The following is a 22,479-nucleotide window of genomic DNA, read 5'->3' as shown; positions in this document are numbered from 1 at the left end:
CTGCCTCAGTCAACTTCACACGCTGATAGCCGCAAAAATGGCTCATGTGAATGGAATGATGCCTTCGTCACTGACATCGTCCGAGAAATAAGTCCCACCGAATGACACATCAATGACCAATAATAACATAAACTAATATATCGGGACTTATACGGTGATTTTCCTGAAGATGGAGGCAGATAAGATCTCCGAAACGTTTGGTTTTTCTACTCCGAACTGACGCGGCTGGTCACTTGATATCTTATAAAGTACTTTGACGTCTGAAGCTGAATGCATGGGGCAGAAGATGTGGTGGATGGACTAACTGGGTTCGATCCTCTGTAGGGGCAAATGATTTTTATTTTATGCTCTGAGTCCAGACCGGCTCAGGGTCCCACCCAGCCTTCTAGCCAGTGGGTACTGGGGTCCTTTCCCGGGGCGTCACACTGACCACTAGCTCCATCTAGTGCAGAGGTCAGGAACGAATAAGAGCTATATCTGCTCTTCCCTCAAGCTTCACCATGGCGTGTAGAGGGGCATTTTTACTTTCGCTTAATTTCTTCACTAGATAAGTAACTGTAAGCTTCTCCGTTTGGATTTTGCTAAGTGTTGTAAGTAAAACTTCATTTTTAACGTATATTACACAATCAGATATTCACTGATGGAAAATAACAGTTTGGAATTTCATATTGCAGTAGCGAATTATTCCGTTGTATTCCACTGTTGCCCGAGCAGATGGCAGCAGTAACACGATTAGATCAATGGACCTCTAATGGCGTATGAGTCTGTCTTGCAGGAATGCAAATTAGTAGGCTGTCGGGTCTCGTGAATAACATTCCAATGGCGGATGCATTGGAGAGACGACATTTTTATTACGGGTAATAACTAAAGTCAATTTAATTTTCATCCCGGAGCAGTGATCGTATATTTATATACCTTACGTACACTCATTCTCCTCCTCGCCGACTCAACGCAACAGAGTTCTTGAGAATCTAATAGTCGCTCAGTTAGTCAAGAAATTTCCCTTATTTAATGGAACCCGGAGGTTTATTATCGCGAGCAGAATAGTCCGCCACCGTTCCATATTCTAAGTCAGATTAATCAAATCCACATCCTCCAAACATGTTTCTATAAGATTCACTTTAATATTATCCCGTATATACGCCTAAGTTTTCCCAGCGTTCTCTTCCCTTCATGTTTTCAAGCTAAAATTATGTACTCATTTATCACGTTCCCATGCGAGCTACATGTCTCGCCCATCTCATCCTATCGCCAAAATAATATTTCGTCAAGAGGAGTAACATTTATGTAGTTTTCTCACTCCAGCCATCCTCAGCACGCGGTCCTCATGTTCCTTCAATCTTTTCTCCTCCCTTAACTTCAGAGAATACATTTTACATCCATACAAAACAACAGCAAATATTATTGGTTTTTAATTTTTTTTTATAAATCTTTAAGTTTTCAGATAGCACACTGGAATACGAGTTTCTAAACTACGCTGCAAAAAAACATTCCACCAATTTAATCAGCTCTTAATTTTTGTATGAATGCAATTTTTCTTTTGTATCGTAATTTCCAAATGTTGTAACTTAATCCTTTCAATTTTTCGCGTATAAGCGTCCGTTTAATCTCACACAGTGTCACTCATTAAGTGTTGATACTCGTGCCTCCTATCTGGAAAGTACCCTGTTCGAATCTCGTTCGTATATTAATTAATCTTTCGTCATGCATCTCAGGACGGATTCCGGTAACAGGCTCTTGTCAACACGATAATGAACATTATAGTTCCACAAAAGTTACTGAATTTCTTTGCCAGCTGAGCGACTGTCAGCGTCTAATGTACCTCAGTTACTCGACTGCTATTTCCGTGGTAGATCATGGTTAATTTCTTCCAACCATTTATGAAGCAACTTACGACTTGTGTAACCTTCGCCTTTAGAAATTCGCGTAAATTCATCTTATTAAACCTACAAAGCCAAGTATCTGACGTCACTATGACGTGTTGATACCAGCTGTTGCGTAATTCTGGAGCTAGCCCCATGAATTTGAAATGCTTGTCAAGTCTAGTGGTAGAAAGCAGACAGTATTATGTCCTTAACTGTATCATGAAAACGCGACAGGCAGTTTTAGTTAAACGCGGGGGAATGTATGGCAGCATATTTCATAAACTGTGAGGAGCTGGTGTGCAGTCGCTTACGAACACCGGGAGTCTTTGGTAATTGGTTGTGTCATTTGAGAACCGAGAGGGAGGATGGCAAATACAAACTGTGAAATAGTGCCTGCACCCTGCGCGGTTTATGGGGAACACCTGTTCGGGTGAATGAAGTAGGATTTACCCTGGGGTATTTTAATAAAGAATCTGTTCCTTGGGGGACTTTGCTGATACCTTTAATGGAACCTAAGAAGAAAATCAGTTCAGTATTTATGCAGACTCTTTTTTTCTGGTGTGGGATATGGGATGGGCAAATCTGATTGAAGAGTGATTGGCTACGGGTTGAGGGACCGGGTTTTCAATTCAAGCTCAAGGTGGGATTCTCTTTGCCACCACGCCCAAGCCAGCTCTGGGGGTCCATCCAGGTTGATATCGGGACGAAATGTCAGATCCTCTCTCCCTTAAGACAAGTGGAAGTTTGGTAGTAACGCCCTGAAGATGGAGATTGTATTCTCTTCGAAAGTTTAGTGTCTACTAACAGGGCCACACGGCGTTACAACGGTGAACACCAACCTCGACGTAATATGATGTTGTTGTTTTTTTAGTTTTTTTAGGAACCAGACCTCATAGCGCTTCTAAGTAGTTTAGAATCTATTATGAAGTTATGAATCAATTTAGACATTTGGCAGGGCGTCCTATACGGGGGATCAGCTCTTTGAATGGCCTCTGATTACAGAGGGGAATACATAAAAAACGATGGTTCACAGGAATATATCGAGTGGGACTCAAACCCACGATTAAGATCCAATTTTCGAGCTGTCAGGACGGAGCTGTCATTGTGATCGGCGGTATTAAACTCAAACTGAGACTTGTTACATTCTTGATGTAACAGTTTTATTTAACTACGTGTTCCTGTTTTACTCTCATTTTTAGCGTCTTGTCGAACGTGGGGCATTCTGGGAAGTGAACGGTTAAATAATACAAGTTATTACCTTCAGTACAGTCTGTTCGATACATCCATAGACGAACATTATTATTTTTCTTTTCTTTTCTTTTCAGTGATTCTCCTTCTCTCTTTTCAGTACCAGCGACTTTGATCCGGAGAGTTCGTAAGATTCAACTGCGTCTCTTGGTATACGCAATAGTGGCATATGATTTTTCATAAAGTGAATGTTTTGACGCTTTCTTTAAAAAAGTAAACTCGTATATATAATTTAAATCTTGTCCGTCTAATCACAATAAATTCTTATTAAATATTAAAATATTACAATAATTAACATTTAAAATATTTAAAATATTAAATGATGTTCTTTATCGAAATATTCGATTTACATTAGACCATCATTTTTCACGACATGTTTCAGAACTGAAACATGTCGTGAAAAATATTTTAAATATTTTAAATGTTAATTATTGTAATATTTTAATATTTATTTAAGATTTAAATAATATATATTTATTATATCACAATATGACGCAACTTTACCATCTCATAAACTCGAGTTAAATAAATCGCGTCTCCTCTTTCGTCATTCTGTGTATTTAATTACCAAAATATTTGGTGGTATCGGTTGTTTTTGTAGCATTCCAAGTTAAAATTCTCAGATCCTTTAGACATCGTCTGGTAATTTTGAAAATAAAGAAAAGAAATTATCGAGGTTGTCTTTCGCGTAGTTCCGGGTTGAAAGCTTCGGCCATTTGTCGTGACGTGCAGTTATTATCGTCTTTGATACACTTTATCTTTTCACTTTAAACGCAGGATTGAATGATAAACAGCTCACAAACAAACAAACAAACAAATGATATAAATAATATTTTAGTACTCTGACCGAAGTCTATAATACATATTTTATAAATATTAACTTACGGTACCCGTGTCTTAAAAGGGTCGATTGACTCACTCAACACCACGTGTCTTTAGGTTCTTTTGACATCAGTCTTCTTAAACTCTAAGCCATGGCGACTCCCAGGCACAAGAAAACTTCCGACTAAACTTTTGTGTGCATTTATAATTTCGCAACGCGACCTTTGTTAACACGAAATGCATTTTAAATAGATTTGTCAAATTCGGAATTTTTTAAAATTAAAATAAATTTGAGGGAAATTTTTTTGAAATAATGTTTTTGGGCTGTCTGTGTACTGACATGATTTTCGAATGTGATAGGTGACGCTGATGCGGCTAAGCTGTGTCCTCGTCCGTGAAGTTTAATAACCCGTTGTGTCGCCTTAGTTTCTTGTTTCTTGAATGGAATCCGATACGTCTTCTTTGTTTCACGATTCGAAGTTGCGAGACGTCGATATCTAGGACGCAACAAAATATCCAGATATCCGAGTAATTAAAATATTTTCGTGTTCAATGCGGAAACAAATTAAAAATAAATTATTTCAACATTCATGCCGACAGAGAAGAGAACAGAACTTTGTCGCATAAATTTGAATTCCCCTAAGTTAGATAAATCGCAATGCACCAAGGACACAGAGGACTGGAAATAGCGAGAGTTGACGGTAATTTGGAAATCCGTGTGAAGTCGCGTGGTTATGGGTTGGACAGCCCTGAAACTGTGGTTTTGACAATAATTCCTTTTTTTTTAAGCAAAAACGTCTGACGACAAATATAGGGAATGTAAACGACTACAATAATGAAAAACATCACATATAAATGGCTCCACTACTAACTAACTAAATAACTAACTACATAGCCCTTGAAAAGCGAACACTTCACTCGGGTAGTCAAGGAAACCATCGTCTTTTATGGAACCCGAAGACTGATTACCGACGGCAACATTCCCTATTACGAGTCAGATGAATCCAATCCACACCATCCAGAGAACCTATTTGTGTAAGATCCATTTTAATATCATCCTCCCATCTACGCCCTGGTCTTCCGGGCGGTCTTTTTCTTTCACCTTTTGAAACTCGTATATCCCTGATGCTAATTTCCCGCCCGTCTCATCCTCCTTGATGCTGTGATCCTGATGATATTTGGACGTACATCGAAGACACTGCCATATTTTGTGCTAAAATCTTTCTCCTGGGGGACTGACTGATGGCCGGGAGGGTAAAAGTTAATGAATGTTTCAATAGTTGGCCGCACACAAGGAATTTTCTCCTCGCTTTTTGGTTTGTAAACAACGCAAGAATGTTGCAGAATACGAAACCTTGGCGCTGCTATCTGACTTCCAGTCACACATTGCTATGGCAACTCAACAAAACAAGACGAATGAGGCTGTATTCCGCGCTGTTTCCCCACAAACTCCGTGTTAAGGCTCCCAATGCATCCCTCGGGAACCGTCCTTCAACCTTCACTGCACACGAGGGGACCGGGTCTAGTTCTACCTGGTGCACAACCACAAGCGTATCACAGTACTGCACACGTTGATTTGTTCGTAGCTTATTTCAGGATGCTGCAGCAAGTACATGATTTATTTAGAGTCAAATGACGCGAATCGTTCGGTATGTGAACTGCGGAGGTTGTGTATAGAGTCGAATGAAGTGGTGAATAGCCGAGGATTTGAAACATTCATCCGGAAGAACTGAGTAAAATCACGGAAAAATTCATTCAGAAATTTCAAAAGCCCAATAGAGATCTGAGTAATGCTTCTCGGATAGTGTCATTTTTACATATAATGAATGTGTATTTAACGACACTGTTCTAGCTGTGGAGTTTTCGAAACTTTTAATGCAATGGCAAGATGTTAATGATTGATGAATAATTAATTATAATTAAGGATAAGGTAGATGGACAAATGTATGGGAAGAGACTAAAATATTAAAATAATAAAGCAGTTTTATGAATAGCCAAGTAGACCAAAAATAGATCTACTCTTGGCTTTCGAATGTTCACCGTTCATCATGTCAGTGATTTAAGTCTTCGTTACATTTGATCGAACGTAAAATAAATTTAAGTGCTGTACAAATCAAAATACTGCAATGAACGTTTCTTCATTACAAATTGAAACGTTCGGGGAAAATAGAAACGGTCAACAACTTTGTGTAGGGAGAAATAGCATCTCCAAATGCCTCAAGAAGTCAGCAGGGAACTTTGGCAAAATTGACAACTGGAGTCGATACAGCATCTCTTGGACCCCCCAACTCCCACCTCTCGCCGTCCGGTGTACGTCAGAAACAGAGGACGAGCAGCTGAGAGATGCCTGTCGAAGCTAAATGCACCGAAGTCATCTGCTTTAACTATAAATAACTCTGCTTTATTATTACGTGTTCTTCGTGATTCTCAGAATAAACAGCGTTAACCAATTGATTTTTGTAATGGTGAAGAGTTGTGTTTTCTTCGCGGTACGGACTAGACTCATAAACAACGATTATTTCCTTAAACAGCGTTAACCAGTTGATCTTTTGTAATGGTGAAGAGTTGTGTTTTCTTCGCGGTACGGACTAGACTCATAAACAACGATTATTTCCTTAAACAGCGTTAACCAGTTGATCTTTTGTAATGGTGAAGAGTTGTGTTTTCTTCGCGGTACGGACTAGACTCATAAACAACGATTATTTCCTTAAACAGCGTTAACCAGTTGATCTTTTGGAATGGTGAAGAGTTGCGTTTTCTTCGCGGTACGGACTAGACTCATAAACAACGATTATTTCCTTAAACAGCGTTAACCAATTGATTTTTGTAATGGTGAAGAGTTGTGTTTTCTTTGCGGTACGGACTAGACTCATAAACAACGATTATTTCCTTAAACAGCGTTAACCAGTTGATTTTTGTAATGGTGAAGAGTTGTGTTTTCTTCGCGGTACGGGCTGAATTATTAAATGTTATTTAGACGAGCTTGAAAGCGTTTATAAAGATTGCTTAAATGACGAACAAAAATCATGGCGATGTAAGAAATGCGTAGAATATTCTAGTTTTATTGCCGTCGGCAAAGCTACCCTCTGTAACAAGACGAAGAATTGAAACAAACATGATTTGAAAACTCAAAGACTCGCAAATCTTGTAAATACGATCTGATCTAAGAAAGACACGTAGATTTAAGTGGTAGGAATAAAATGTGAAGGAAGGGAAGAGGCTTTTTAAACGTCCTGTAGTGTTGTTTCCGGCTCCCCGCTGTCTGCTCGGCCCATTTTGTGATGCAGGTTTCCTTCGTTAATTAAATCATTCCCCATTTCATCGCTTTTCTTTCTATCTCATCTTCTCATTTCATTAGATTTCGGCTGAAGTTGTTCAATGTCGCGGGGTTAAAACTCTGGAAATCATTGATTTCAACAGGATAACAAAGCAGAATATTTTCAACAGGTCATTCTCGTAACTTACCGCAAGTACTTAAATATATTAAGAAGAACTCTACGTACGTACATTACGAAATACTTGACAAAAGCCACAGGCATTCTTTGCGAGTTTTTTTTAAAAGAGTCCCGATTTTGTGACATTTCATGTCCTTAGGATAACAAGTATTTAGGTGGGTGTATTTTGGGTTGTTGCGCCGTGTATTCTGGTAGACTTTTACCGACGTTTCAGAAGTACTTGCTGCCTCCATCATCTGGGCTACACGGCACATCCCAGCTGATACCAATATTCATGCTATCAGACGTCAGAATTGAAATTTAACAGTTTTAAAAATATGTTTGACCCCGACCCCCGCTACGACTTGAAAGTTTTAAGACAGGAACTACGCTGCATTAATTATTTTAATTGGCATAGTTCGTGAATTTTATTTTGAAACACACTATAGGAGTAATGTACTCCCTGTCTATTTTCTTCCTTCAATGGTTAAACTGACGTAAAGTGAGGTGTCAAGATTAGTTAACTTCACACAACGCACACAAAACACTTAATATCCCGTGGGATAGTACGTACATACGCTATAGCGCAGTGTTTGAATTTCCCGTGATAAACTGCTTCTCCGACGCTGGAACAAGTTTGTCGCATAGTTTGGCAAGCCGTTTCCCGTGTAACATAGCAACCGTGAAGTACGAAGGACGAGAGAGAGAGAGAGAGAGGAGGAGGGCTGAACGGAAGTGTCAAGAACTTTGCAATTTTTTGTATCGCTTAAACCATGCTACAATCTGACGAACAACTTTCGTGAACCCCGCGCAATGCTCTGTTGTTCACAGTGAATCGATGGACTGCTACAGGGATTCTCAAACTCTTTCTCTCCTCATATACTATTTTTTTTAAAATTTATTCCCTATTAATTATTTTCTATGCCTTTCTGTTTCCTGTTTTCTGCTTTATACACGATTTTCTCTTCTCATTTCTCCCTGAAGATGGCTGTCTTCTGCGCCGTGTAGTCTTATAGAAGTTTACCAACGTTTCGGAGGTCCTTACTGCCTACATCATCAGGGCGATTAGTCACTCATCGCACTGATTATGGATTTTTCCGCGCGTTTGTTACCCTGATGATGGAGGCAGTGGGTTCCTCTTAAACGGCGTTCAGTATCTAACAGACCACACGGTGACACTTCCAACAAGACAGCCATCTTCTTTCTCCTTTTTTGACTCGAAATGTGGTTTTTTATTGTTTTTATCCGCACGCAGCGGCGCTATGTTGATGACTGCGTAAAAGTATCTGTTATTCTTATCATCTCTGCCAGTAAGCGTGAAATAAATGACTGTCAGGTGAAATTAAGGACACAGAATCGTGCAGAAAAGGTCTGAAATCTGTGCAGGCCTCCTGTACAAATAGGAGTACGCATTTCGACCTTCGTCTGTTCTCACGTTCATAGGAATGACGTAATCTAATCAAATTTTGCAGTTCTCGTTTATATTTCGAGAGGAAAGCATTTTGTACTTACCAGCAGAACCCAGCGCACTGTGACATTTATTCTTTTCTGTTTTAATTTCCTTGATTTCCGTATCGTTTAATTTCGTCTGCGTGTTATATTTCAGTACACATGTGACTCCATCCTTAAAACCGTAGCCAATTGCATGAGAATTCGTGCAATCAGCAGTCAGAAAATTTTTAACACTTATTTACTTCGAAGTTTCTCGAAGCATTCTCTTTGGAGTGCTGTTAGCAGTAGCTCATATATTATTTGAACAAACTCCAAACAGCAATGCTAAAACTCCCTGCTGCAACGTTGATTAGCGTTGCCATGGAAACTCAGAAAACAACGAAACATATGCACACTGATTTGTTTTCTCATGTAGAACGTAATACGCCATGAAATTTTAAAACGACATAATTAATTGTCTGAGTGAACGTATAAAAACAAGTCTCGAGTAATCACGTTTTCATACCTGCAATTTATTATACCGTGCAGGAATGCAGGATGCAAGATATCAACTATATTTGTAGGTTTCCATTAACTAAATTGTGTTAAAAGTGGTAACAGCTAATGAAGTCCAGTTTAAAAAGTTTTAAAAGATTAGACCTTATAGTTTTGAATGCCAATTTTTCTATATTACGATACGAATTTCATTCGTTCATTCAGTACAACGAAGTCTCAGATTCCAGTCACGTCTTCTGAAAATAACAGCAACGTGGACACAAACTCTGAAATGCATTGACTAGAATCTACAGAATTTAGTTTGACTTTCTGTATAAATTTTGTTCTCAAACAGATGACAAACCCTGGGCTCACTGTTACATTTTGTTTCCATTTAGAACAGACTCAATACATCGACGTACTCTGTGTATAAAAAATTTGTTACTGAGAGGTATTATAACATCCACAGAAAGCATGGATTTATACGTACGGATCTTATCTCGAGTGCTTTGTACTGAAAAGACCTTTGTTTTGAATTTCGAACGTCACAGAAACCGTCTTACACGTACCTATTAGTTCCGAATTCATCCGCTATATTCACTATTCAATCTCCAAGTTATAGTTTACGGCATCCTTTTCACTGTTAACGTTCCAATTAACGTGTGCTCTGTTTCGGGGATGCTGTTTGCATCGCCCCTTTTCGCTCGTCTTATGAAATTGAATTTTTTTTGCAATAAAATTGAGGCGTTGGTGGCTGATATTAATCAGAAGTGATGGATACTGCCGAGAGAGGTCAGGTCTGATGTTTGTTTGACGAAACTTATTGGATCACTGACAGACTAAATTTTTTATTGGAAAATTTTTGAATTACTCTCTGGATGGTTTAGAAAGGTTTTTTCAGGTTGAACGCAATGTTTGTTTAGGTTAGGTTAGTATAAGTTGGGTTGGGTTAGGTTGGTTTAGGTTAGGTTAGGTTAGGTTTGATTTTATTGAAGATTTTCAAAATATTGCCAGCTCATGCCTTTGTACCAGAGTCAAACAATGCATACAGACTTTCAAAACAGTTGTATAGACGATATGAACTTGAATTTATTATATAAAATAACAGAAAAACTTCTTAATTTATGTAAATTACGTAATGTCGTTAGATGAGCCGGGATAGCTCAGTCAGTATAGTGACTAGCTACGGGCTGGACGGCCGGGGTTCGATCCCCGACGGGGGCAGAGGATTTTTCCTCTAGCCTCTGCGTCCAGACCGGCTCTGGGGCCCACCCAGCCTCCTCTACAATGGGTACCGGGGTCCTTTCCCGGGGGTAAAGCCGGCCGGGGCGTGATGCTGACCACTCACCCCCATCTAGTGCCGAGGTCAAGGAAGGGAGGAGCTATACCTCCTCTCACCCCAAACGCCTACATGGCGTATAGTGGGACAAACTTTACTTTTTACGTAATGTCGTTAGGGAAACCAAATCAAGGATGTTAATTTTCGTATAGGTACCGTTAGGAAAACATAACTTGGAAGACCGAGAAGGAGATGGGAGAACACGTGAATTAGAGAAGCAGAATATCAGGGAACCCTCAAAATCCTTTCCAATAGTGGTCCATTTTTGGTGTTCAAATCTAGATTTTGATCTATTATGAGACAGCTTCTAGGTTAGCGATATAAATTAGTATATAAATCCGAAAGTTCTACAAAGTATATTATTATTTTGTTTATTTTGTGGTTTATTTAACGACGTTGTCCGTTGCTCAGAATGTTTAGTGTCGAATGTTAGGGCGATAGATAAATTGAAAATATACAGAGGGAAGTGATCGTGGCCTACATTATTATGCTATCTCGGATTTGGCCTGGAGGGACTGAGGAAGCCAGCTAGCATTTAGTGTTTTATCTAATGATCTGTTACTTTTGGACAGCGCTGTATGTTAATGAATCTCAGTATTGTAGTAAGCAGAGGGAATGTCTCTCCGGCTAAATTTTAGGATATTAAGCGACGTAGTCCATCTGATATTTGAAACAAATGAACGATAAATTTAGCAGCGTACTGTGCGCTGTTGCATTAACAGCTCATAATCTGAAGGCGTTGCCACAAGAGTAAAGCTGTCACTTGGTCCGTTATAGACCGTATAAATATCAGATATCACGAAAGTCTGAAATCAAGTGGAAGGCAATGCAATTAGAAGTGTTATAACATCGAAGTCCTGAGTCCTAATTCGTCCTCTGAAGCCTAAGGCACTAAGTAATGTTGCTCTGTGCTTAATTAAGCATCACATCGAGAAGACGTATGTGGGACTGGAGTTACATCTCCATGTATTTTAACCCCGGGCATCGTATCGAGGTGACTTGTCAGTTTCATTCCTCGGCCGCTGGACTCAGCGGCGGGCGTCGAACTCTTGGCGTCCAGTACGCATCTAAGAACCAAGATCACAGTTTGCCATTTTACCGAAGTTAAATTATTTCGAGTTGCAAACTAGATTCTGTGTCTATGCGTGAGACTATACGTTTCCCAGTGTTTCGGTGGAAGATACTGCCTCCATCTTCAGGGCTGATATATATGAGACTGTGTTTCACCGAAATGTTTATCTCTACGTACGAGTCCACAGGGCGTTACAACCCAGAACGACATTAATAAGACAATTATGTTGAGGGCTGTACCGAGTGATGGGTAGAACATGGGTTATGTGACGCTGTTGTACGGGGTGCATAACTTACAGTGTCACAAGTAGATTATGTCACTCACGGGCTGCTGTGCTTGGTTTATACTGCGTGTATGAGAAAATATTTCCAAATACGTAAGAAATAACACGGAGGAAGAAGGAATATGATGAGAAATTAGTTACATAAAATTATTTTTTTATCAGTTTTTGAGTGGGCTTAAATCTGAATAAAAACGATTTGTGGTAACAGAACTTATCACTGTTTTGCACGAAATTGGTCACATGTTGAAATAAATTTGCTTTGTTTTTTGAAAAATTTTAATAATGCTGTTCGGAAGTCATTATTCAACTGTCTGTGCGCTATTCAGTTTGATGTTGTCCGCAACCAAACCGATAACAGATATCAAAAAAAAAAAAAAAATGTTGAAAATATCTTCCGATTTATGATTTATGCTGTTGGTCCACAGTGCCGAGAGGTCGATTGTGAGCGACGCGATCTTGAAAGCGTCAGACTGCACAGTAAATTACGAGTTAACAGCGCGCAATACGAGCGGATCGTAACCCGTTAACTGTGTGTGTGGTTTCGGCATAAATCATGTACAATCTAATAAAGCCAGATCAGTTATTCGCAGACTGTAACTCGCGAACAACACAGCGTAGCTCTGAGGGGTTAGAGAAATTCTCAGAACATGCACAGATGCAAATTAGCCCCTCCTCAAAGTAAAAACTTCAGCATTCAGGGTGAGACTATTATAATACTAGACGTCTGCCGGTAGATGGCTCTGCCAACCACAGTGGTAGTTGTGCTGCCTAATTCTGCTGGTAGATGGCTGTGTCAACAATGTAATAATAAAGAGCCCGTGGTTTATATGAAATATTCTTAAATCAAATAAAATTAAAAACAATCGCAAGGCATTATGGGATGGCATTGTAGCCCTGTCTGCAGCAAATTTGAGCGTTGATTGTGAAGTAATCGATTTTTATAGCACAATTTAAAAATGAGTCTCTTCAATGAAGGTAATAAAGCATTATATGGGTGGCAATACTGTCTAGGGCGTGGGACTTACATGTTCGAACATTGTAGTCATTAGTTTCTAATTTTACTCGAGGCGTTGATGTGTGTTTTCCTTTTTTCTGTTGTGTGTTGGCCTGTGGTTTTGCTCAACGCTGATCACCCATCAGAGGTATCCTACAGCGTGTCTAGTAAGGAATTCAGCAAAGCTGGTTAATGCATGTAGTGAGCTGTACAGCCAACGAAGAACGAATGAGAAATAAATAATATAGATGGAGTTATATTAAATAATTAATTACTTAATTACTTTAGATGTCAGGTAATTAAGTATTATAAGGCTTAAAAACCCCTAACAGCATTACCATGACAACGATTATAACTGGAGACAAAAGTCCAAATAGTGATTTAGAAAATTATCTCACCCAATAGACTCTAGTCTATCATGTAGATAGGTTTGTTTGCTAAAAATTAATTTGTACACCTTGTAGTAACTTGTAATGTCGATGTGTGTGGAATATTTTGGACCGTACTAGCAAGCAGAATTCGGGGCGGCAGTCTGTTCTGGTTGTACGTGGGTGGTGGTGGGGGGGGGGGGGGGGGAGGCAACCCGCTATTAGGACGTCATTAGCGTCCGGGCTGCCTCGCTGCATTAATTAAACCATATTTACTGCTCTACTGTATCGGCGAGCGAGCAGGAGGGGAGAATTTTGAAGTCGTAAACATTTTTATGGGCGCGGTCCAAAATACAATTGCCCCGTCTCCTTCTGAGTTTCCAAATATTGCTCTTAACAGTGGAAATAATTATCATGACAAGTAGACTTACATTCAACCTCCAGATATGGAACAGGGATACAGTCTGTTCCAAAAAAGAGATTCTTAATTATAAGGACGCGGTGTTTGTGTTGTGCTTAAAGGGTTGCTTGGTACAAGGGGGTAGTAATCGTTTCCTCCATGTTTATTTGCTTATTGATTTGAGGGCAGGTAGTATATATTTGGAAATGAGATTTGTACGGAAAATTTTAGTCGGAAATTTGAAGAGATGATACGTCTTTGGGTGATAATATTAAAGCGAATCTTAAAGAAATATCGTGTGAGTTGTGGATCGGATTTGTCTAGCCCAGGATAGGGTCCATTGGTGCGCTTTTGTGAACAGTCTTAATGAACCCTCGGTTTCGATGAAAGGCGGAAAATTTCATAAATATGTGAGTAACCATCAGTACGTCAACTCATTCAATGCAGTTAATTGCGTCCTGAGATTTTCAGCAAAAATGGGCCTACGTTAATTTGCTTTTTAATTTTACGCTAAATTAATTACAAATTCAGTTTGTGTGATATTGAAAATTGTTGCCTTTAAAATGTATTAGAATATGAAGGAAAGTAGTAAACAGAGGTAAGGAAAGAAAGAAAGCCAATGAAAGAGAATTGATTAATCATTAATTTACGACTCTTAATTTGAGCAGCTAATACGTGAAGTGTTTTGCGTGTCGAGTGAAGAACGTGCATCAGACGGAAACTTGTTTGAAAAATGAAATTTGTGAGTTTTTTTTAGGTTTTTGCTGTAAACAGGTTTCAGTGTGTCTGTTGGCTCCATCTATTGATAAGTCTTATTTTTACTTATAACGGGTGCTTTACATGAAAATTGACACGCGTTTCTGCGCGCTTGCGTAACTGGGTGTGTAATTCTTACCTGGAAAAATCCGCATGGAGAATCCTTATATGTAAAATTCCGCGTTGGCAATCCTTACATGGAAAATTCCGCGTGGGGAATCCTTAAATGAAAAATTCCGCATGGAGAATCCTTGCATGTAAAATTCCGCATGGAGAATCCCTACATGTAAAATTCCGCGTGGGGGATCCTTACATGGAAAATTCCGCTTGGGGAATCCTTAAATGGAAAAGACTCTACAGTCGGGAAATTCACAGGCCCGTCAGTCAAGTTCAAAGGTAAATTTCTGAAGAAAGCATCGGAATTATTACCCTGTGCATTTCTTAATTTATTCTTCCATGTTCCCTTATTTCTTTATCCAGTTCTTTCTCCGCGCAGTTGGTCACACTGTTGTCTGTGGGCAGCGACGAAACAGCGCGCTTTTACACCGAGAATCTCAGTTGCTCGCGAATGAATCTGCATTCCTGTGACGTTTTAATCTCCCTAGCAACGGACGTTACGATGGACTCAGTGCCCCTCCATGCTCAACCTCATTTTATTTATTTCATTAAAAATTAATTTCCAAATTAAAAGAATTTAATTGTAATTTTATAACGAAGTAGAATGTTTTACTGCAATAAAACTGGACACTTTTTTATTTCTGTATGTTTTTAAGACTACGTAGTAAAATTATGGTCTGACATTCTTTTGTTATGGCATAATAAAGGATTGTTTAAAACATTCCTTTGGAATTAACACAAGCTGAGGAAATGTTAAGAGCAGATGTAAAACTGTGGAAGACGCATATTTTGATGGTAATAAACATAAAATATGAGGTAAAAGATTTATAAGCTTGCTTAGTTGTGAACTTAAGCTTGCTTAAATTTTCGGTTTCTCCAATACTGCCATCAGATTTTGGCTCTTGATCTGACCCCCATGTAACCTCCTAATATGTGACAAGTTTCCCGCGTTATTATTGTTAATGTTATCAATATTATATTATTTGTTGCATGTACTGTTGGTTTCAGTGTTTGTTTCTCTTGCCAAGCACATGAATAAATTAATTAACTTCGCCACAGTAGAGGCTTGTAATTACATTAATCGTAGGTTATCGTTAAAATGTGTAATTCCTTTATTTGACAGAAATCATTATGGTAAAAATTTATGATCGATCTGAATAATATTTAAAGGTTTAGTTTCTCTCGCAAACAAAACACAAAGCGTTTCCATGACAACGATAATTTGGTTAATGCTGTTAAACTCTGTACGTGTTCGATTGGACCTGATTTTATATTACCTATGCAACTCATATAGTGTTATCAATATTAAATGAACCCAAGAATAATAATTAACAGCTCGAATAGCCTGTAAAGCTCACTCGTTGAAAATAGTAGTTTCAGGACGAGGGTTTTATTACTGAAATTCAGAAACATATAAATATTTATTTATTTTATTTAGTGTTCTGTCTGACGACGGGTCCATATGAACAGGATCCTTCCATCCTTTTCTCGGACTGGGACCTGTTCATATACGTTCTTGGCAGATGATCCAGAAGTGGTTTGCCACTGCCTTCTTCTGTGTGTGAATGGAGTAATTGTTGGGATGCCACGAAGGAAAACTCCGTGTTGCCTAGACCACGGCCTTGCCCAACACAAGTTATAAATTCGGGCACCGCCGGGAATCGAACCCGAGACCGCCAGGATTACAAGGCCAGCGTTCTAACCGCTAGACCACCGTGGTGGTCAACTTACTTACAAAGATGTAATGACAGACGAAACTAATTTTAAAATCACATAAAAATATTACACGTAAATAATTAGCTCTGAACTTACAAAATATATGTAAAACAAATTAAATCCCCTTCGTACATATGTACCTGTCTTCTTCGGAGCTGATTCTTTCAAGAGGAACACACGTGAAATGTTTTTCTTTGCTGCTGGTGCCATCTCGTAGTAAAAAGGCAGAACTTATTACATTTCCTTTGTACACTGAACATTAGAAAATGGTAACCAGAAACACGTTTGAAACCGTTCTCAATAACAAATATTTACTTTTTTCGTTCATTGGAGAAACTCACGCTTTGGCAATACCAATTTACCATCACAATGACAAATGAAAACCACGAGGGCCCATTGTTGATTTTAGTTGATATTAGCCGCGTGGAAGAAATGAGAAACCTATTGTGAAGCTTAGTACCAACACAATGGACAGAGAGTGGCCAGTCATACCAACATTCCGGCGAGAATGAACTATGTAACGAAAAGCACGAAATATAACAAAAGCATACAATCTGTGTGATATAGGAATATTTGAAGCTGGAGTTGAAAATAAAACATTACACGTTTTCAGAGCTGAGAGGCTTTTGTTAAGGCAGGGTGACTGAAACGTCACGACCAGTACTATCTGTGAGTTACACAGATACTTAACTACGGGAAGGACAGAGGCCATTTCGATTACCTCATTCGCGTGGAACCCATTTTGAACAACTGTAATTTAATTACGTATTTAACCAATCTGACTAAAAATTATCATAGAACAATAGCATACGTTTACGAATTGAGTTGTTAGATAAGCAAAGGACCAATATTTAGATAATCATCAGGCGAAAATTACGGTGGTCTAGCGGTTAGAACGCTGGCCTTGTAATCCTGGGGTCTCGGGTTCGATTCCCGGCGGTGCCCGAATTTATAACTTGTGTTGGGCAAGGCCGTGGTCTAGGCAACACGGAGTTTTCCTCCGTGGCATCCCAACAATTACTCCATTCACACACAGAAGAAGGCAATGGCAAACCACTTCTGGATCATCTGCCAAGAACGTATATGAACAGGTCCCAGTCCGAGAAAAGGATGGAAGGATCCTGTTCATATGGACCTGTCGTCAGACAGAACACTAAATAATAATAAGATGAGGTGGTCTAGCGTTTAGAACGCTGGCCTTGTAATCCTGGGGTCTCGGGTTCGATTCCCGGCGGTGCCCGAATTTATAACTTGTGTTGGGCAAGGCCGTGGTCTAGGCAACACGGAGTTTTCCTCCGTGGCATCCCAACAATTACTCCATTCACACACAGAAGAAGGCAATGGCAAACCACTTCTGGATCATCTGCCAAGAACGTATATGAACAGGTCCCAGTCCGAGAAAAGGATGGAAGGATCCTGTTCATATGGACCTGTCGTCAGACAGAACACTAAATTAAATTAATTAATTAAGTTGCTGATTAGTTTAGCGACGCTGTCAGTAGCTCAGACATCAGCGTCGAATAATAGGATTTTTAATGAATAATGAATTAGAACGGTCGTGGAAGGAAGCTATGGTTGCCCGGAAGGTCTGAGTAAAATCACAGAAATTCGCGTTGAGCTTTGAACCCGGGATCTCCCGAATACGAAGCAGGAGTGCCAACTGTACTGTGACTGTTTCGTTTCGAATAGGCGGACTCCGTGACGTCGGGCGTTAAATCTTATAGTGGAGCCTGTGAAACTGAGTTTCCGTTACCAAAAGAGAAACTGTAGGTCTTAGCAAGTGCCGTGCCGAGATTACGTAAGTGTTTAACCTCCCCTTGTATTTCATTGCTATCTGCCATCTGATAATGCCAACAGCCTTGTACCCGGGTCTGTGTTTAAAGAGGTGTCTTCAGGGTTGCGTGTAGTCTAACCTTTTAAACGGCTGTGTAATTGACTTGGAGAACTCTCTCATCTATTTTAGCCCCCCACCCCACCCCACCCCTTCCAGCCCTCACCCCAATTTCTCCCTTCCTTCTTTAGCAAAAAAGGGAATTCGTGAAGGTTAACAAACATCTCTTTTCAGTTGTCTTCCGTTTTGTCGGCTGATTTTCTTCAGTTCTCGTTGCAATGTTGGCATGACTGGCTAGCTGATTAGTTGCCTGGGAGACGTAGTATTAAGTTCTCAGTTGACTGATCGAGCCGGATAAGTTTATATTACTGGAATGAAATTTCATAGGTTGTCTTTGCTGTTTCAAGCAAAATACTGTGTTGTAAAAACACTAATGAATTTTACAGAAATATTATTTATGAAGATTTCTAAATCATTATTCGTTAAAATATGAAAACAGTGCTGCCAATGAACAAAAATGACTTTTTAAAGCGGGATCATATGGATACGTAGGTACAGAAGTAAGGACAGTTTTGTCAAGTTTGACTTTTACAGTTATGACATGAGACCTGTGACCTGCGATGTAGTTTGTAAAAATATGTGGACTGAATTTTATCTGATTTTGTGCAAACATTTTAGACTTATCCGTCATTTATAACCAATTATTTTTCTATTCATTTTCGCGGATTTTCTTTAGTGATATTTATGATAGTTCGTGTCTAACCGTAGTGCTAGACGTTCTTAAGTAAGACATTACAGAATGAAGGTAGTCTCGTCTTTTCCCAGGAGTGCAACTTTAAGTAAAAATCCTCTGATAAATTCTTATGTAAGACTGCATCAATTGTGTGTGTATCTGCGCGTCTCCATACGTCTTATACTTAGAAGCGGAGAAATCAGTAGCATTTATTTGAAAGAAGGGTTGGTAGTACCAACCCCTAATAATTGATATACTTTTAAGAGTCATGGGGAAATGCGGCGCTCATTTTTTCACTTGCCTTCCGTCTTTTGGGAGTCCGCCCCTGGATTACTAGTCTGAGGGTAGATTAGAATTGTGCGGGGGGTAGGAGTTGAAGAAACCTTTCTCCTTTGCCAGTCCATTCGTTGCTGTAAAAATATTTTCGTAGGAAAGAAATAATGTAAAATTTTTGTGTGTGAGTGATCATCGGTTGTCATTTACCAACTTCGGCTAAGATGATGTCTCCTGGGAATGATTGGATCGTCTTTGAGACACCAGAAGAATTTATTTTATCTTCGAAGCGCGATACTTGGCGTCTGTTTACCGACATCGTGTCCAAGATGTCCGGAGGTTTGTCTTTCCCAAATATTGCGTCTTGTCCGTCGTCTGATGCTGTACGATATATGCATGTACGCAGCGTCGTCCACCGAGATCTCTGCTTGAAAGATAGAACACTTTAGCACCAAGTTCTGTATATACGTACATGTTCCACAGTCCTGGCTTCTTACCGCCCCTTCTCCATCCCCCAACCTTTCGACTTTTTATATTTCGTTTGGAACTTACTCTGCTCATTCGTTTTTATACATTTTGGTTTGTCTCTTGGGGCGGCCTAAGGGATAAACTCTGAGGACGGATTGATATTTTACACAGGGCTTGAGTCTTGGTGGTGGAAAAAGGAGGTGGCGTTGCGTATCTGATTTCAGCCATTGCGAATTCCCAACCCCAACTTACCCTCTCTTCGGGGTATGTAAAATGAATTAATACTGAACAATTTAGAACTCAAACGCTGAGGAATCTGTGATTGTGACAACTTATCTGAGATATGAGGTTCTAACGGCGGTGAAAACGTCGATGCCGCTCGACGTTTCGGTGGAACATATTGTTTCCATCTTCCGGACTGTCAGTGTTAAGAATACAATGAATAAGGCGTTACTGCATTCTTAACAAGAAGAAAGACTGTAATGGGAACAGAATTTCTGTCTGTCTGTCTGTCTGTCTGTCTGTGTTGACAAGCAACGCCGACAAAGTCCTTCCATCTCATTCGACGATCCGAGTGGGTGACGGGTCTGGAGGAATCTGATTCGAATCCAGACGAGTGGCCGGTTTTCCCTGGCTTTCCTCAGTCACTTCAAGGAAATTCCGGGACAATGCTTTACAAAGACACCGGAATATTTCTTCAGATTTATTTACTGACTGTAATCGTGTCTTCCGGCGTTGTTTATTGATTCTTTATTCACTGACAACACATCAACTGTGGACGTTATGAAATATAGGAGGCTGTAACAGGCTTCGGGTGTACTTGGGGTGAAGGAGATACTGGCTGCCTTAAAATCTTCGGGCTTCCGTGCCCGAGTGTCAGTCCGTAAGACCCCGAAGATCGTCTGTACAATAACACCACCCGCGGTAAGTTAGTTGCGCTCCTCGGTCGGGTACAGTTGATAAAACGCGCAGACAATTTATGTTATGTTTGTCCTTACTCTCTTTTTGTGTAGACAGGTAAAGCTTTTCGAGAAATGGGGTCTTCTTTTCCGCCCCAATCTTCATTTGTCCGATAATCTACCCTCTTACTCATTCCTACAAGTGTCACGACATCAGTGCCCCCACGTTACCACACGCTCAACTAAAACACAGTGGAGAGCCAGGACGTACGAGGGTTTTTTTTTATGGCGAACTGCCCTGTCAAACTAAATCGCTGTGCCCTTCCGTATGGTAATCCGGAAAAATCAAGACGACAGGAAAATGAAAATTGCGAAGGTTTCCTTTTATTGGCTATAGGGTAAGAAATATTTTCATCCGTGTTCTCATTTTCCTTTGGATATTGACACTACCGCAAAATTCGATGTAAGAAATAAGTGTGCGAACATGGCTGTCTTCTGGGCTGTTGTGCCGTGTAGTCTGGTAGAAGTCTACCGACGTTTCAGAGGTCCTTGCTGCCTCCATAATCAGCGTAATAATAGCCCAGACTACAACTCCATCTTCGTACTCACAGCCTTGAGAACCACAAATCCTACTAAATAAAGGTAACTTATTTTTCCCTTGACTAAGGCCAAGCTGTATGATGAATGGAGGTGCAGCTCCACGCATTCTTAACTGCGGAACCATTACCGAAGAAACAGTCGTCCGCTGTCACAAACCGTGCGACACGTAACACTTTTCCACGCAAATACGAAAGAGCTGTTTGCGGGCGGGCCTGAAGATACACCGAAGACTTCTTCAATTCCTCTTTTCCGTGGAAACCTTGGCTTCTCTGTAATTGCCGTAGTTCTTGTCGGTTGTTAATTGCGGCAAGGAGAAGTTCATTAGCACTTGAGTTTCGAGTGCGTATTGTGTTTCGAAGGGCCGCAATTGCTACCCTTTCGAGGCCCACCGATGTTCTTTCTATTTTGGTCCTCGTACTGAATGCGTTCTCTGGTGCTTTGCTAGACAAGTGATGGAAAGTCCTTGGACCTGTTGTTTTCGTATGCTAGTTTTAATTACGTCACAGGATGTGGAATACAAACCGGCTACGTTAATGAATTCACAGTTTTGAAATTTTTTTTAATTCCAGTTTTAATACTCGCAAATTAAACCATACGAAATTAATATTAAACCGGGGCACCAGATATTCATAACACAATTTAGTTGCGTATTTCTTATTAATATCATCCTACAACCGTCTTGGTTTTGTATTGGTTTGATTTTAGGATCTTGGAGTCTGTCCAAAGACAGAAATCGTATTTGCCGCCTTGAGAACCTCAGATGTCATAATGTGTGATGCAGATTTCATGATAAGTCAATAATCGAACTTGGTTCTGTTTTGCCCACAGGGCACACCACACATAACTCGCCATACGCCCAGCAGATAGCACGACTGATGCTCCCTGCGGATTCAGTGGCTGTGCCCCTGACTTGGCGTGCGCTGGAAAAGGCAGCTTAAGATCGAGGGCTAAAGTACAGTTCGGTCACTGGCGTCTGTCTACCTATCGCAGTTCGATCCCCTGCCGAGACATTTTCTTCTCTTCTGTGTATTAGTCCCGATAACAGGACGTCTGGGCTTTGGACCGCGGAGGGCCCCTGTCCCTTGGGGTCTGTTTGCTAAGAAATCGGATGTCTCAGTCACTGAAGTAACTACCTATGTTATCGGCCGACTTCCACCGGGGAGTCAATGTTGGTCTTCTGAGTTGTAACTCTGTGTAGACTTACCGGTGGAAATCCAATACTGAAGATGGAAGCGATATGTTTCTCCGAAAAACTAGTGTCTACCTACAAGTTAACACATGGCGTTACGACCTAGAAAACCAACATCGACGTCCTCAGAGTAGTCAGATCATCAT

General features: G+C 40.0%; 1 long non-coding RNA gene across 1 annotated transcript in view; it reads left to right on the top strand.

The window, feature by feature from the left end:
- Positions 1-22,139, top strand: part of LOC147873238 (uncharacterized) — a 68,362-nt gene extending 46,223 nt beyond the window's left edge. The window contains exon 4 of the long non-coding RNA XR_015536165.1: positions 21,973-22,139. This is a non-coding gene — a long non-coding RNA (uncharacterized LOC147873238). The remainder of the gene's footprint in view (positions 1-21,972) is intronic.
- Positions 22,140-22,479: the final 340 nt, after the last annotated feature.

The sequence above is a fragment of the Zootermopsis nevadensis genome, unplaced genomic scaffold, assembly GCF_977971745.1.
Source record: "Zootermopsis nevadensis isolate Lab colony 2312 unplaced genomic scaffold, Znev_1.0 Znev_ptg000021l, whole genome shotgun sequence".
NCBI classification, from domain to species: domain Eukaryota; kingdom Metazoa; phylum Arthropoda; class Insecta; order Blattodea; family Termopsidae; genus Zootermopsis; species Zootermopsis nevadensis.
This window is presented reverse-complemented; position numbering and strand designations above follow the sequence as displayed.